This window comes from Cavia porcellus, unplaced genomic scaffold (genome assembly GCF_034190915.1).
Source record: "Cavia porcellus strain 051 isolate PalLab524CR breed Dunkin Hartley unplaced genomic scaffold, mCavPor4.1 scaffold_1, whole genome shotgun sequence".
NCBI lineage: Eukaryota > Metazoa > Chordata > Mammalia > Rodentia > Caviidae > Cavia > Cavia porcellus.
Window position 1 is genome coordinate 230,833,233 of NW_026947484.1, and position 14,655 is coordinate 230,847,887.

The 14,655-nt window shown below is 37.8% G+C and overlaps 1 protein-coding gene across 8 annotated transcripts in view; it reads right to left on the reverse strand.

The window, feature by feature from the left end:
• The window catches only part of Lclat1 (lysocardiolipin acyltransferase 1), a 171,201-nt gene that overhangs the window by 124,237 nt on the left and 32,309 nt on the right, over positions 1-14,655 (reverse strand). Inside the window, exon 3 of one of the 8 annotated variants that reach the window (XM_063230338.1) lies at positions 3,171-3,243. The exons of the other annotated variants lie outside the window; for them this stretch is intronic. The gene's annotated coding sequence lies outside the window, so the exon portion shown is untranslated. The remainder of the gene's footprint in view (positions 1-3,170; positions 3,244-14,655) is intronic. 8 annotated transcript variants of the gene reach the window in all.

Sequence of the window (14,655 nt, forward strand, 5' to 3'; positions counted from 1 at the left end):
CATTTCTACCAGACAAGGTTTTGTGACGTATACAAGGCCAGATCAAAATATATAATCAGCGTTTAAACTTTTAAAAATTTTCATTACAGTGAAAGACATATTGCTATAATTCCCCTCAAAATATTCCCCTTTGCTTCATAGAAAACTGATCCCATTGTTCTGGCCACTTTCTGAAGCCGTTCTGGAAGCCGATCGTCATGTCTTCAGAGCGTATAATCAAAACTACGATGAAGCTGCTGCAGAGCCCTCCATGCAGCAGCAGGCTTACAAAGGTGACAGCATGTCTTTATCCCCTGTCCTCACCAGCTCCGCACCAGGCAACTTCTGACTCCTCCCCAAACTCAAAATGACCCTGAAAGCTAACAGCTTCTCATCGATTCAGACATTGACACAGCCATAACAACTCCACTAAAACATTGGTCAACGAAGACTTCCGGGACTGCTTCAGAAAGTGGCAAGAGTAACAGGAGAAGTGTGTTCGAAGCCAGGGGCCATTTTTGGGGGGAGATTAATCACGATGTGTCTTTTACTGCAGTGATTGTTAAAGGTTTGGACATTGACGGTAGTTTTTTGTTGCACCCATGTTCTTGTATCATCCACAGCATCTCATACACAGTGGCCAGAAAATAAAAAATAAGTTTTAGGTTACAAAGAAACTTAAGATGGTATGTAAATATATGGATTTTATTTGTATAATATAAATATTTAATCCGTGTGTAACCCAGACACAGCATTATAGTTTTTCTTTTAGGGAAAAAAATGTTTAAAATGCATGCTTATCTTCTTCATTTTGTAATTAAAGCTCAGATTATAGCTTCTATACAGAGAACAATGCAATGACAAATTCTTATACTTGCTTTTAATACCACTCACTTATACTATAAAAAGTTTATTGGTTATTATTTGGCCATATATATTTCTCCCTGAATATTTAAGCAGACCTATGACATTCAAAATTTGCAGAATACTGCCACAAATGCAAGTAACAGACTGAAACTAAAGCAAAACAATTTACTCAGTAAGTGGAAATTGTAAATAACAATGATATACACTTAGGAAATTAAAAATTAGTTTCTAAATAAAATAGAAAGATAAGCAGGTGGCCTAACCTGCTGAGCTAAAAATATTACGGTGGATCATTCTTACATGTGCTATCATACTAAATCAAGCTCACGTAGTTCAACAAGGCAATGCAACACAACAGTTAACAGCACAGGCCATGAAGTTACACGGAACAGACTTGAGCTAACGCCATCTCTCATCACCTCACCAATCTTAAAAAGGAAGCACTACAACTTACAATTCCACCGTGCCTCCACCAGGAATACCACTGCCTACTCAAACCTTACTGTTGGTTTTAAGTAACTGATGTATGCAAAAATGCTTCAAAGAGTGTGCGGCAGATGTTAATATTCAATAAATACATATCATTTCAATTAGGTCATTTTTCTCAAATGTATGCTTCATCCATAGTGAAACAGGAGGCAACACATTTACAGAACTATTTAGGCTTATCAGAGGTGCCCTGCGCTTCCTATTTCACCAGACTAACTTCCAGCCCACGGGAACCACACGTTCTCACTCTCATTGAGTTCTCTCTACAACAGCACTATCCAAAGGAAATGAAATACGATTTGAAACCTTCTATGAGCCATTAAGAAAATAATATATTTAACCAAAGTTATCTAAATACTGTCATATCAACATGTAATCAATATAAAATTAAGATCAGATTTGAGTTTTTGTTTGTTTGTTTTGGTGTTTTGTTTGGGGTTTTTTGTGTGTATGTGTATGTGCCGGGAATCAAACTGAAGACCTTGCCTAGCCAGGCAGGCACTTATGCCGCTGAGCTATAGCCACGGCCCAAGATCACATTCATTTCATCACACTGTTTTTGAGACTTTCTGTGCATTTTACACTGGAAGTACATCTCAGTCCACATTCAGCGCATCATAAATGGTCACCATCGTGAGGCTACTGAATACCATGGGGACAGCACAGCTCGGCACACTTCTGCACACAGAAGTACACAAGGCATCCTGGTGGCTAAGACTAAACCTGCGAGATTTCCACATTAAAAGAAATTTGTTCAAAACACCTAACAACAATAATGTAACTAAGGATTATAATTTACGATTTCCAGACTTCTCCACAGGAAGTGCTTCAACGGTCTCATTTCTTAAAGCTTTACTACACAGATCAAGAACCTCAGAGAAATGAAATAATTTAGTATGAAAATGTATTCTGGAGAAAACAGGTTTTGAGTCCTATGTCCTCTTACAATAAAACTTTTCCTCTTCAACATCAAGACAGCCCTAAATTAGCTGAATTGTCTGTGATAAGACAATTCAGGATTGAATTCCAGCTCAGCCACTTAATAACTGGGAAATTTCCAACTGCTTTTTCTCGGCTATAAAGCTAAGGGTGATACTAGCAGTAGCTACACATCCAAGGCCTGATGTGAAGGCCCATACAAAGAGCTGGAACAGAAACTGGTTCTTAGGATACACATTCAGCAATTTCTGCTAAACATTAAGGTACTAAGAGGAGACTGACACAGCTAGGTCAAGACGCAATGCTCCACCTGAGATGGCAGAACGTGGCCAGCCTTTGGCAGTAAGTCTGAATGTTTGCTTATTCACAAAAGCAGGACTCTAGTGCCCGGCTTTCTTCAGACCAGGGGGAGGTCCTGGTGCACACACTGAGCCCGCCTTACACAGACCTCTGAGCAGCACTGCCCTTCCCTCCCACGACCAAATGAGACAGCAGGTTCTTTCCACCACATCCTGTCTCGGGAGCAAGAAGCTGTGAAGCAGCTCCACTTCTTGGAATGGAAACCCCTTTCTTCCCCACTGGGTTTAAAATATAAAGAAAACAACAATAACTTTGTTTTTATTTTGCTCAGATCAAAGGAGTTATATTTTGTGCTAGAGAAAAGGAGAAAAATCTTGCCAAGGGAACCACCTCTAAAATACAAAATCTGTCTCTAATCAGATTAAGATACCTGCCAAGGGTCACTGAGTGAGTTAGTGACAGAGTCACAGATCTACAGCCTTCTATTCCCAGCTCCAAAGCAGGACGCAGTCATTTGATAACAAGTCAATACAAGGGAGGCCTGGGCCAGCAGCAGTGAATACAAATTGAAAGAAATGGTTTGATGGCTTACTTACAACACGTAAAAGAATTTAAAATTCTTCAAAGGATCAAGGAGAACCTGCCTTTAATGAGCATCATTTGTTAATTCTGTAAGAAAACACAGTAATTGTATTAGAAAAAGATACTGAGGATAGAATCCAGGATTGTAAAGAATCTAATTCAATCCTTGTACTGCCAACTCTAAGGACCTTTCTACCTCTAAAATTCTTAGTATCTAAAAAAAAGGAATCTAAATCCCCACAGCCTAGGTGGGTAGGACTGGGGCATACAAAAGAAACAGTTAATGGGTACTAAGAGTAATTTCCAATTCTAAGCAGCAAAGGCAAGGCAGGTGGATCACAATCCCTGACTTGAAGTTACTGAAATAAAGCTACTGAAATAAAATCAACATGGTACTAGAATAAAAACAGATTTGAATATCAATGGAATAGATTAGAAGATACAACCACAACTACAAATACACTCAACCACCTTATCTTTGATAAAGGGGCCAAACATGTTCACTAGAAGAAAGACAGTCTCTTTAATAAATGGTACTAGAAAAATTGGCTCTCCATGCTGAAAACTAAAACTAGACCCATTCCTATCACCATGTACTAAACTAAAATCTAAATGGATTAAAAATCTGAATATTAAAACAAACACTAAATCTGTTGGAAGACAAATTAGGTAAAAATCTTGAAGACATAGGGATAGTTAGAGAATTCATGAACAGGAATCAAACTGCACTGGAAATACTCCCCAGAATCAATAACTGGGATCACATCTTATTACAAAGTTTCTGCATATCAAAAGAAATCCCCAGCATAGTGAAAAGAAAACCCACAAACTGGGGAAAAAAACCTTAGTGAACTGTCCCTCAAAGGACATCTGTCTAAAACATATAAAGAATTTTAAAAAATCAGACCCCCAAAATTCAAAGACCCAATCCAAAGATGCGCATCTGAGATGAATACACAGTTCTCAGATGAAGAAATGTTCATCATTACTACTCATCAGCGAAATGCAAATTAAAACAACACTGAGATTCCATCTCACTCCAGAAAGAATGGCCAGGATCAAGAAAACTACCAACAACAAATGCTGGAGAGGCTGTGGGGAAAAAGGAACTCTCCTGCACTGCTGATAGGACTGGTGGGTAGTCTGTACAACCACTGTGGAGGTCAGTCTGGAGATTCCTCAAAAAGCTGGGATTGGAAGTCCCATTTGACCCAGCTATTACACTTCTAGGCATATTCCCAGAAGAACTGAAAAGATCATACCACAGTGATATATGTGCACCCATGTTTATAGCAGCACAATTTGTAATAGCCAGATCTTGGAAACAACCTGTGTCCATCAACTGAGGAATGTATAAAAAAGTTGTGGTATTTCTATACAATGGAGTATTATGCAGCTATAAAGAATGATGACATTGAGATATTTATATCTCAATAAATGGACACAACTTGAGACCATACTCATAAGCGAAATAAATCAAACTCACATGTATAAATACCGTATAGCCTCCCTAGTGTAAGAAATGGTAAGAGTACATAAGATTTTATGATAATCATGATTCCCCATTACATTGCTTTGAAGCCTTAGAATGTTTTCATTCATTAGGTGGAATGGTTTTATTCTGGTTTGTCTGATATTATTATTTGTGATGGTACAAACAGCTATTATGAAGAAAACAAGACATTATAATAGCCATTGCTGATATAACATCATCTTGTTTTGAAGTCCTACCATGCTTTTGTTCTTCTGTCTCCATCGGTTCTATCATGTTGTATCTCATTGGATTTTATTATGTGTAATAGTATAAACAAATTTTTTATGGAAAATGAAACAATATAATAGCCATTGTTTGTTTTCTGTTGCTTGGTTCTGAATGCCCTGTAATACTTTCATTCTTTTGAATGGTTTTATACTATTTTGTTATGTTTGATACTATTATATGTGAAGATTTGCTCAACTATTTCAAAGAAAGAGACATTATGGTAGCTGTTACTATCGAGTTGTCTTGTGGTAAAGTATTGTGTTGCTTACATTGTTCTGATCTGCTTTGTTCTATCCTCTTTTGTCTTCACCTCTTTAAAATAAAAAATATTAAAAAAACAAAAAAGAATAATTTCCAGAGGTAAAAAACTAAACGATACTATCTAGGAACCAAAATCTCAAAAAGCAAGCTCTACAAAGATACCCCATCAGCTGAGCTGTTTTGAACATGAAGCATTCAATGCAAACAGAAAGGAAACCTGATTCCAACGTCAAAGCTATCATGCAGCTGCCATGCTGGTGAGGGATGAATCTGCCAAGGCCCTGTGGTCTCAGTACCCAATTAGTCATGACTGTAAAGGTATCACTGCTTCCTCCTAAATTATAAACGGACAATATTCTATGGCTACGTTAGCAGCAAACTACAAAGACTGTGTACACATGATCATATTTGAAAGCTGGAAACTATAAAAACTTACATAGTATTTTGAATTATGTGAATACAAATTTTCTAATATCATAATGACTGCTGTGTTTCACAGAATCCAGGCCTACTGTGACATAGTTCATGTAACTTTCTGTAGTAACTACTACTACACCAACACATTTCTAAAGAATGTAGCAACATAGTTCAGTCATAAAGTGCTTGCCTGACAGGCATGAGGCCATGGATTAGATTCCTAGCAAAATGGGGGCTGGCTAAGCAAAGTCCTCTAATGCCTTAATGATTCTGCTTTTAAAAGCTTCACTGACATACAGCAGAGATGCCCAGAATCTATTAACACAGAGCACACAGTGGTATACGTGTGAGTATATTCAGAATAGAACACCAGCATTACTCTGACTTGTAGGAAGAACACTTGCAGTAACTTCTATTTAAGCGCTCTTTCTCTAGGCAGCCGCATGGCTTCTATTCACCTGGTTCAGGAGGTCTTAGCTCAGAGGTCACTTTTCAGAGCGGTCTTCCCTGACTGCTTCCCCAACCATATACCGTAACACTCCACACCATTCGCGTGGCTATCTCACCCCCACCTACCTTCTCCAGACGCTAATCATACCAACATTCCAAGAGGAAGAGATTCCCATGTGTTTTATTTACATGACATTTGTAGAAGTTTAATGTTTGTAGGAAGAAAGGATGGACAGGAAAAAAAACGAAGTGGCTTTACTACTATTAATGTCACTAACCTAAGATTTTTCCTCATTTATTAAACTATGAAATTTCTACAACTTTTCTCCTTTATAAAGAAGAAAGTCTAATTTGAAAGAATCTAAAATAAATGAAGTTAACCAAATTTAAACCATTGAAAATTCACAATCCATGCCTTAAAAATTTGTTTCTAATTTTTTCATTTTAGTCTTTTAAGAGTACTTTAGCAGTGCCCCACAGAAAACAGAAAAGAAGTATGGGTGAAAGGGACCTGGAAGGAGGGACGCACAGGAATAAAAACAAGCAGGTCACAGGCAGGCAACAGAACTCCAAGGAGAGGCCAGGTGTGGCAATCCTGGGGCAGCAGTGAGACAAAGCAAGGCTGGGCGTCAAGGGCTCCCAAGGGCCACACGCAGACCATGTCCCAGCATGCGCCACGTTTCCACCAGGACACAGAACGTGAGAGAAAGATAAGCTCACAGCTTAATAATGCTAAATTAGTATTACTATATATGACTCAGTTCTCCTATTACTTAACATGTGTGATTATCATAAAAATGTGTATCTAACTTTTATATTAAAAATATTTGACAGTTAAGGCTGCCAACCATTTTTTCTAAAATGGCACTTTCCTGACTATAACAAATTCAATCTTTATCCTGTAGTCAATGCAATTTACTTTTCAGTTATTATATATATAAAGTGATTTTTAACAAGCCTGAATTGTTTGGAAATTAGAAAAGACAGCCCTCCATAAGTCATTTATGACCAAAAAAATACAAGAAACAAGGGTGGCCTAAGAATGGACACAAAGGTTTCCCAGCCCAAATATCTGAACCACATTTAAAAATACAAGCTCAGGATTGAAGGAATTTGAGTTGTTAGAACCCAAATTCAAGCTTTTTTATCAACACAGGACATACATAATAAATATTCACCCAGAAATAAGAATTAAATAAGGTAGTTAATTAAGAAGATAAGCCAGGCATGATGGTGCATACCTGTCATCCCAACACCCAGGAAGCTGAGGCAGGAGGACTCCAATGAGTTTGAGCCCAGACTGGACTACACAGTGAGTTCAAGGCCAGCCTGGCTATATAGCAAGACCTGCCTCAACAAAACAAAACAAAACAAAAAAAAACTAAGAAGAAATGTGCTATACCATTAATCCAGAAGTTCCTTTTCTGAAAGACCTGCCATAAGCTAAAATTAGTGCTACTTTTCTAATTACTTGCTATAGGTTAGAACGGAAAATGTTTAGGAAGAGGATGGGTGAAAGGGAATGAAGAAAGTACATTCCTCTTTTTGGTAGAAAAATTCAAATGTCATCACTCACAATGAAACAAAAAGAATTTTATTTGCAATATAGAAGTGTTAATGTAAACACTAAAGAAGGTAAACATTTAGCCAAGCGTGTTGGGGCACGCCTGTAACCCCTATACTCCCAGCACTCAGGAAGCTGAGGCAGGATCACCATGAGTTCCAGGCCAGCCTTAACTAATATCAAGACCCTGTCAAAAAAAAAAAATTTAGGAAGTATTTATTTATGACCAAGAAACTATGAGCTTACTAAAGACAGAAAGCTCACTCCCAGCCTCTAACAAACCATAACTCTATTTTTAAAATCATTTTTCCATCTTCCCCACTGCATACCACTAATAACAAACACTGAAAAAGATGACACTGCAGAGCATGCCTCCTCAAAGTGGGGGAGGGAGTTGTCAGGGAAGTTAAAACAGTGCAAATTCCATTTACTGGAAACCTAGTGCTTCAATAAGTTCCAAACATTCATGTAGATGTTAGCCATACATCTTTCCAGTCAGTTTAGAATTATTCAGCTATGGGAGGACCAAGCCATGCATGGAAAACATCTGCTGATAATTTTTACAGTTAATGGTTTCCAACAGTACTATATATATTTCTTATCATAGCGCTTTCCATGGAAAATGTTCAAGTATTCACTAGTGAAAGATCATACTGAGTTAAGAGGAATTATTACCAACAACCACTATCACTACACAATAATCTGTTAGTTTGCATAATTTAATTAGGTTCTGAAAAACTGCTTAAGTGAGAGTTACTGTTTTTTAAAAATTTAACACACACACATGCTACTGCCATAGTAAAAGATCTGTAGAGTTATTTCTACAAATAGAATTTCAGGCCACTGAAACTTAACCACACATTTGGAAAAATGGAATCATATTTGATAGAGCTCAGTTTATTCACAAATGAAATTACCTTTTAAAAATGTTATATTCTCATACAAATGAACACATGGTTATGCACTCTAATCATACCAGTTTTAGTCACATTAAAATTTAATGGCTGATTTGTAAAATGGACAGCCAAAAATTAGCTTTCTCCTAAGCTCTGAACAAAGAAACCGAAACTAGAGCTGCATTAGGGATTTTATTCTGGACAACATAATTCTTACATATCCTTCTAATGTTCTGATTTTAAAATGACAATAAAACAGCACTGCTTAAAAGCAAAGCCAAGAATGGGATGACACTGAGAAACTTTGGGGGACCAGCCATGATACCCATACATTGGAGGGGGCCAAGCTACAGGCCTGCAGTCAGGAGGCTGAAACTGATTTGCCCCAGGAACAGGGAAGTCCTTGCTTCCCGAAGGCCACGGGCTTCCTCGCAGGATTATGGGTGGGACAAGTCCTGTAACCTTAGAGCTGCAGAAGCCAGTACAAAGAAAGCAAGTGCCAGGATATGGGGAGAGATCTTAACTTGATTCTTCCGTGCTGCTAAACCTGTTCCTCATCCTGCTACATGGATTTTACTGCAAACACTGCCCCTCCCCATGTGCTTCTCACAGGCTAATAAAAGTGGGCCAGCTGAAGAGATCTTTGTCTTTTGCCCAGGTTGCCTCCTGGTCCCCCAATCTGCAAATTTATCTTTTTTGTTCTCCCTTGCTATACTCGGCCCCCAGCACGCAACTCAGTCTGATCAGTCCTTGGTAAAAGAAATAAAAATAAAAATGTAAAATAAGAGTGTCAAAACTGGAGCTACAGAATACAACTAGTAAACAGACTTGAAAGCCTCCCAAACTAGAATTCTTCCAAAAGAAACCCACGTCTTTTAAAATGACTGATTTGGAAAGTATGATGCTTACTTTAATAATGCTGCCCATACCTACAATATTTTTAGAATTCCTTTTTTGGGAAATCCCTGCAGAACCTTTAGCACATTCTATTGATTATACTCAACAAATCTGCAAACTTGGAAAGTGCACTTGACTTTCTGAGGCACTTAGAAAGTCACAGGAGGTCTGCTGCAGAGCATATGATGAATCGCCATACGGGGTCATCTACAGTTGGCATGACTGTGTGAGGTGTGAACACAGAGCAGTGAGACCGTTTTTCTGGGAGGCAAGCACACAGCGGTAAAGGCTTCCAAAGTGCCTATTTAGAATACATTTTTTCATTTAGACATCAATGAAACTCAATAATCCTACAACTAAATGTTCAGCCCAGCTCTCATCATACCCATGAGTAAATGAAGTTTCTAAGAGGTGAAATAAATTGTCCCAGATCTCTGAACAAAATGGAAAACTGAAATCCAGGTCTCCTAATTTTATTTGATATTCCTTCCCTTTACTATACTGCACGGAACTGTAAGGCTTGAGAAGAAAGTACAATTGCCTTTAAAAATTCATTAAAGATTTCTGTCTTTAAAAAATACAGAATAAAGATTTCAGTCTTAAAAATCAAACAAGGCATACTGGGAATCTCCTAAGTTCTTCAAGAATATGCAGTTTTATTTTAACATACCCATGCCCACACAATTATGGCAATTCCACTGATATATAGAGAAGGCCAAGATGAACTGCAGAAAAATCACTGAGGGACAAATAGTTCAGATTCTAAGTGATGAGGCCCTAAACTTCATCTGTTTTACAAAGTCACATTTAGAACTCAATCAAAATGTACAGACATACTGGGGTTGATTGTCGGGGTCTTAGCCACTTTCGCATTTTTGGAATAAAATACCCAACATCAGGGACTAAGAGGAGCAGAGGTTTATCTTGGCTTGTACTTCAGTCCACAGTCAGCTGGCTCTCAGGAGAATGGCATGGCAGAGGAGTGTGGTGGAGAGCTGCTCGGGTCACAGAGTGAGGTGGTGAGGGGAGGGGGAGGAAGACAAACCCTTCTAAGTCAAGGCCTTTTCTGGCAGAACCCACCCGTAACAGCAAATTAACTACAAGCTTCCATTAGCTGATCACCTTCCAAAAGTTCTACCTTGAATGCATAAGATCTTCAGGTAATCTAGATATAAATGATAGCAGTTGGCTTTTATAGTTCGGTTTTAGTGGGGTTTTGTTCGTGTGTGTATGCGATCTTCTATGAGGCAGGGTTTCAATACATGCTTCAGAAGGCTGGCTTTGAATGCACAGGGATCTTCCCACCTCGGCCTCCTGAGTGCTAGGGTTACAAGTGTGCACCACCACGCCCCACTTTGGTGTTACAGAGAAGCTGGGCCACGGTTTGGATGACTGTCCCCAAAGGCCCATATGTAAAAGTCCATTATTCCCTAGAATACCAGTAGTAGGAGGTACTGTGGAGCTTTAAGAGTTGAGGCCTGGAGGTCCGTGGTCACTCAGGGCATGCCCTGAAAGTCCAACATGTTCTCCATAGCATGCATTCCTCTGTACAAAAAGCTGACCATACAAGCCATCACCATCACTGAGCCTTTACTGCCCCAGAAAACTTTACGAACACTTTAGCCTGCATTACCTTACTTAATCCTCACAACAATCCTACAGATATAGCCAACTTTATCTCCATTTTAAAGATATAAGAAACTGAGATATAGTTTGGACATCAATGAAACCACCAGAATCAGCAGAAATCACCAGAATCACCAAGTACGACAGGTTATCTTTTCCAAAGATGATTATAAAAATAATTCCTGTCTTACATATTCTTCTTCTTAACAATTTTTTTATTCTGATATAATTTTAGATTTCCAGAACAATTGTGGTAGTATAGAATTTACATATAACACTATTTCTTCTACATTAACATTTTTACATAATATTTGTCACAACTATTATGAATTAATACTAGTATATTTTCTTACAGTCTATATTTTATTTACATTTCTTTGGTTCTTATCTAAAGTTCTTGTTTCATAGCAGGGGCCCATCAGGATACTACACTCCAGCTAGAATCACGTCTCTACACAGGTTCCTCTCGCTCATGGCGGTTCTCAGGCTTTTCTTGTTTTTGATGACCTGGGAAAGTGAAAAACTGAGACTGAAGTCTAGGTGCATCCCACTGTACAAAGGATACTTCTTAACCACCGTCCTAAATAATTCCATGCAACTCAAACTGCCTATCCTTAACTTTTAAAAAGGCCTATGCGTTGGTCAGTGAGCCTGAAAGGACAGATCCAGCACATTTAGAAAGATGGTGATAGTACTTGTTCTTCTAGGAACAGCTTTGCTACATAGTATATTCAAAAGAATATCTGAGTGAGTGGTCACAGCATGTAAAACCATGTGATTATTCATATAATTCCTACTTGCTTTGATTTAATGGCAGAAGTGCTTTTAAAATATTATTAAACTTATTACACACATTTTAGAATGAAGTAGCCAGTACTAATTATAATATACTTGGACAAAATTCTAACCTATACTGATTAAAATTCTATTTATAAAGAAAAAAATCTAAGCCACAGAAATAGTACTTAGTTTAGAACAAGAACATGTACATGACTGCCAAATGCAATCCCTATTTAGATGTCTGTCTTACTGAAACACTGTAATTACCAAAAACCAAAATGAATTTCTAAATGTTTCAAGATGAAATAGCTTTGCATAATTTCCAAGACTTGTAATTACTTTCCTGAAAAGGTAAATACTCCCAAATTTTAGCTTATTATAATATCAAATCTAAAAGTTAACAAAGACTGAACATTCATTCAATTTTATCTTAAAATGCAAGCAACCAGGCTGGTGTTGTGGCACACACCTATAATCCCCGCAAGTTCAAGGCCATCTTGGGCTACGAAAGGAATTCAAGGCCAGTCTAAACTATATAGCAAGACTCTGACATCCGCCTCCCAAAAATAAGAAACAACCTACGAAAATCAGAATCTCTCAGATTAATTAAATGATAACCGAAGAAAAATTATTGGGCATCACAAGCCAATTATGAATACATTTATAAATAATGCACACTCCTAGGTTTCTTGAGTGAGTCTTTAATACTCTTGGTACATGTTAAGGTAACAAAATACTCATCTAAAGTGACTGTCTGCCCAGAGAAATGTACCATAATTACATAGTCACGTCCTCCTCACTTTCAATTATTAGCCCCTTTACTACTTGTGAATTCACATGCAGTTCTATGTGAAAACACACACAGCACATATAAGGCACAACAATACAAAAGTGCAGTGTAACAAATAATGTATGTCGCCTTACATTCAGGAAGTATTTTCTATAGCCTTAAAATGTAGCCTTTAACGTGCTTTTAAACTTTTACCGCAAATGACACTAGTCCCAAAGGCAAATATTATTTCCATCTTACAGCTACAATCCCAGGGTTTGACAGATGAATTGCTTGAAAGTACATTTTTAGTGGTACTGCTGAGCTCTAACCTAGCTCTGGTCCCTAAGCCAGTCAGTCCCTTTGCGTTCCTTTTATGTTTTGTTTTGGTGCATACTTGCAGCCTTTTACAAACTGAACAACATGGTAAAATATTTAAGTCCTAGATAGATACCTTGATGATTACAAAGTGAATATATGCATATCAAGATAAAATACTGCCTGCAATCCAAGAACCCTTTCATGCATGCCCCTTCCCAATCACTGCCTCCCCTGCCTCCCGTGGTAACCATGACTTCCCTGACTATAGTTAGTCCTACTTGTTTTTAACTTTATCTATTGGCACCAGAAAGTGCATTCGCTTATATATTATATCTAACTTATATTTTACTTAGCATATGTTTCTGGGGCTTGTCCATATAAACAAAGAGTAGCAAAGGTTCTTTCTCATTGCTGGTAGTACTTTACTATAGAAGCACACCAAAATGTAGTTACCCGTTCTATTTCATACCTGTGTATTTCAGGTTTTAGCTATATAAACAATGCCATTATGAACAATCTCAATGTTTTGTACTTGGTGGTGGTGGTGGTTTCTTCTTTGTTCAGTTTTGGTTTTTGAGACAGGGTCTCACTATGTGGGTTGAGACCATATAGCCCAGGCTGACCTTGAACTCAGTGATCTGCCTGTCTCAAGCTCCCCAGTAGCCACCATGTCAGAAACAAGGACATATAAGGGGGAAGATAACTTTATCAAAGAAACACAGCCAACAGGCAACCTTACTAGATTCCCAAGAAGTCTGGTCTTTTCTTCACTGTGATAAAATTAACAAAATCCATCTGAATCGTAACATGATTTTTAAAATTCTTACAAAATAAATCAAATCTTAAGATACATATTAGTATAGCAAGTATTATTGAGGTCTTCTTATCAAAGTTACTTAATTAAAAGTAAACAGAATCTTCCAATTTGTGGCATTCAATGAGATCATATTTAGGGTAGAAATATTTTTATAATATCCCTATTCCAACACTTGCCAAATTTACAGTCAAATACAATTTAGATTTCCAGATTACAAACTAGAATTGCCAAATTAGGAATTCCACCCAATTATGGACAGAGATAATAGTCTTGATTCAAAAGAATGTTACCTAGCATTCAAAAGTCTGCATTTTGAAGTCTGCTATTTAGAATTCAGAATGTTATTTTCCCATAGAAAGTACATGATACCCAGTAATCAGGTTTTCAGATCAGCCTATAAAAACCAACTTCGCTCAGATGTACCTGAAAATACAGAGTAACAGTGTTTAGCCACTAATAACGCAGTTGTTAACTACTATGCATAAAAGGCTAACTTGGCATTAAGGGCCTCTCCCACCTTCCTGTTTCTTCTCTCAAATGCCTCTGTGACTAGCTTGTGTCTATTATTTTAATCCCTCACCAACATGCTTCATTTTATGTTCCCAGATCCCAGACCACAGAATTCAGACCACAACTTATTCCTCAACTCCTACTCCTTAAATGGTCCTCTGACATTTTATTATTGCTAGAAAAACCTTTGGAAGCAGAGAGAAATGAAACAGTAAGTAGAAAATAAAAATCATAAAATCACAAGAAATCTTTAAAGCAAGTGATTCATTTTCACCAAAGGGCACATGGGTCAGATGGGAACTTTTTGAGCTTCTACTTTCACGGAAATGTTCTTCTCTAGAGCCCTCTCAATCCTTGTAGACTCTAAACTCTAGACTGGCACTGGCACCTCCCTTCCACTCAGAAAGGCAGCTGTTTCATTCCTTCTCA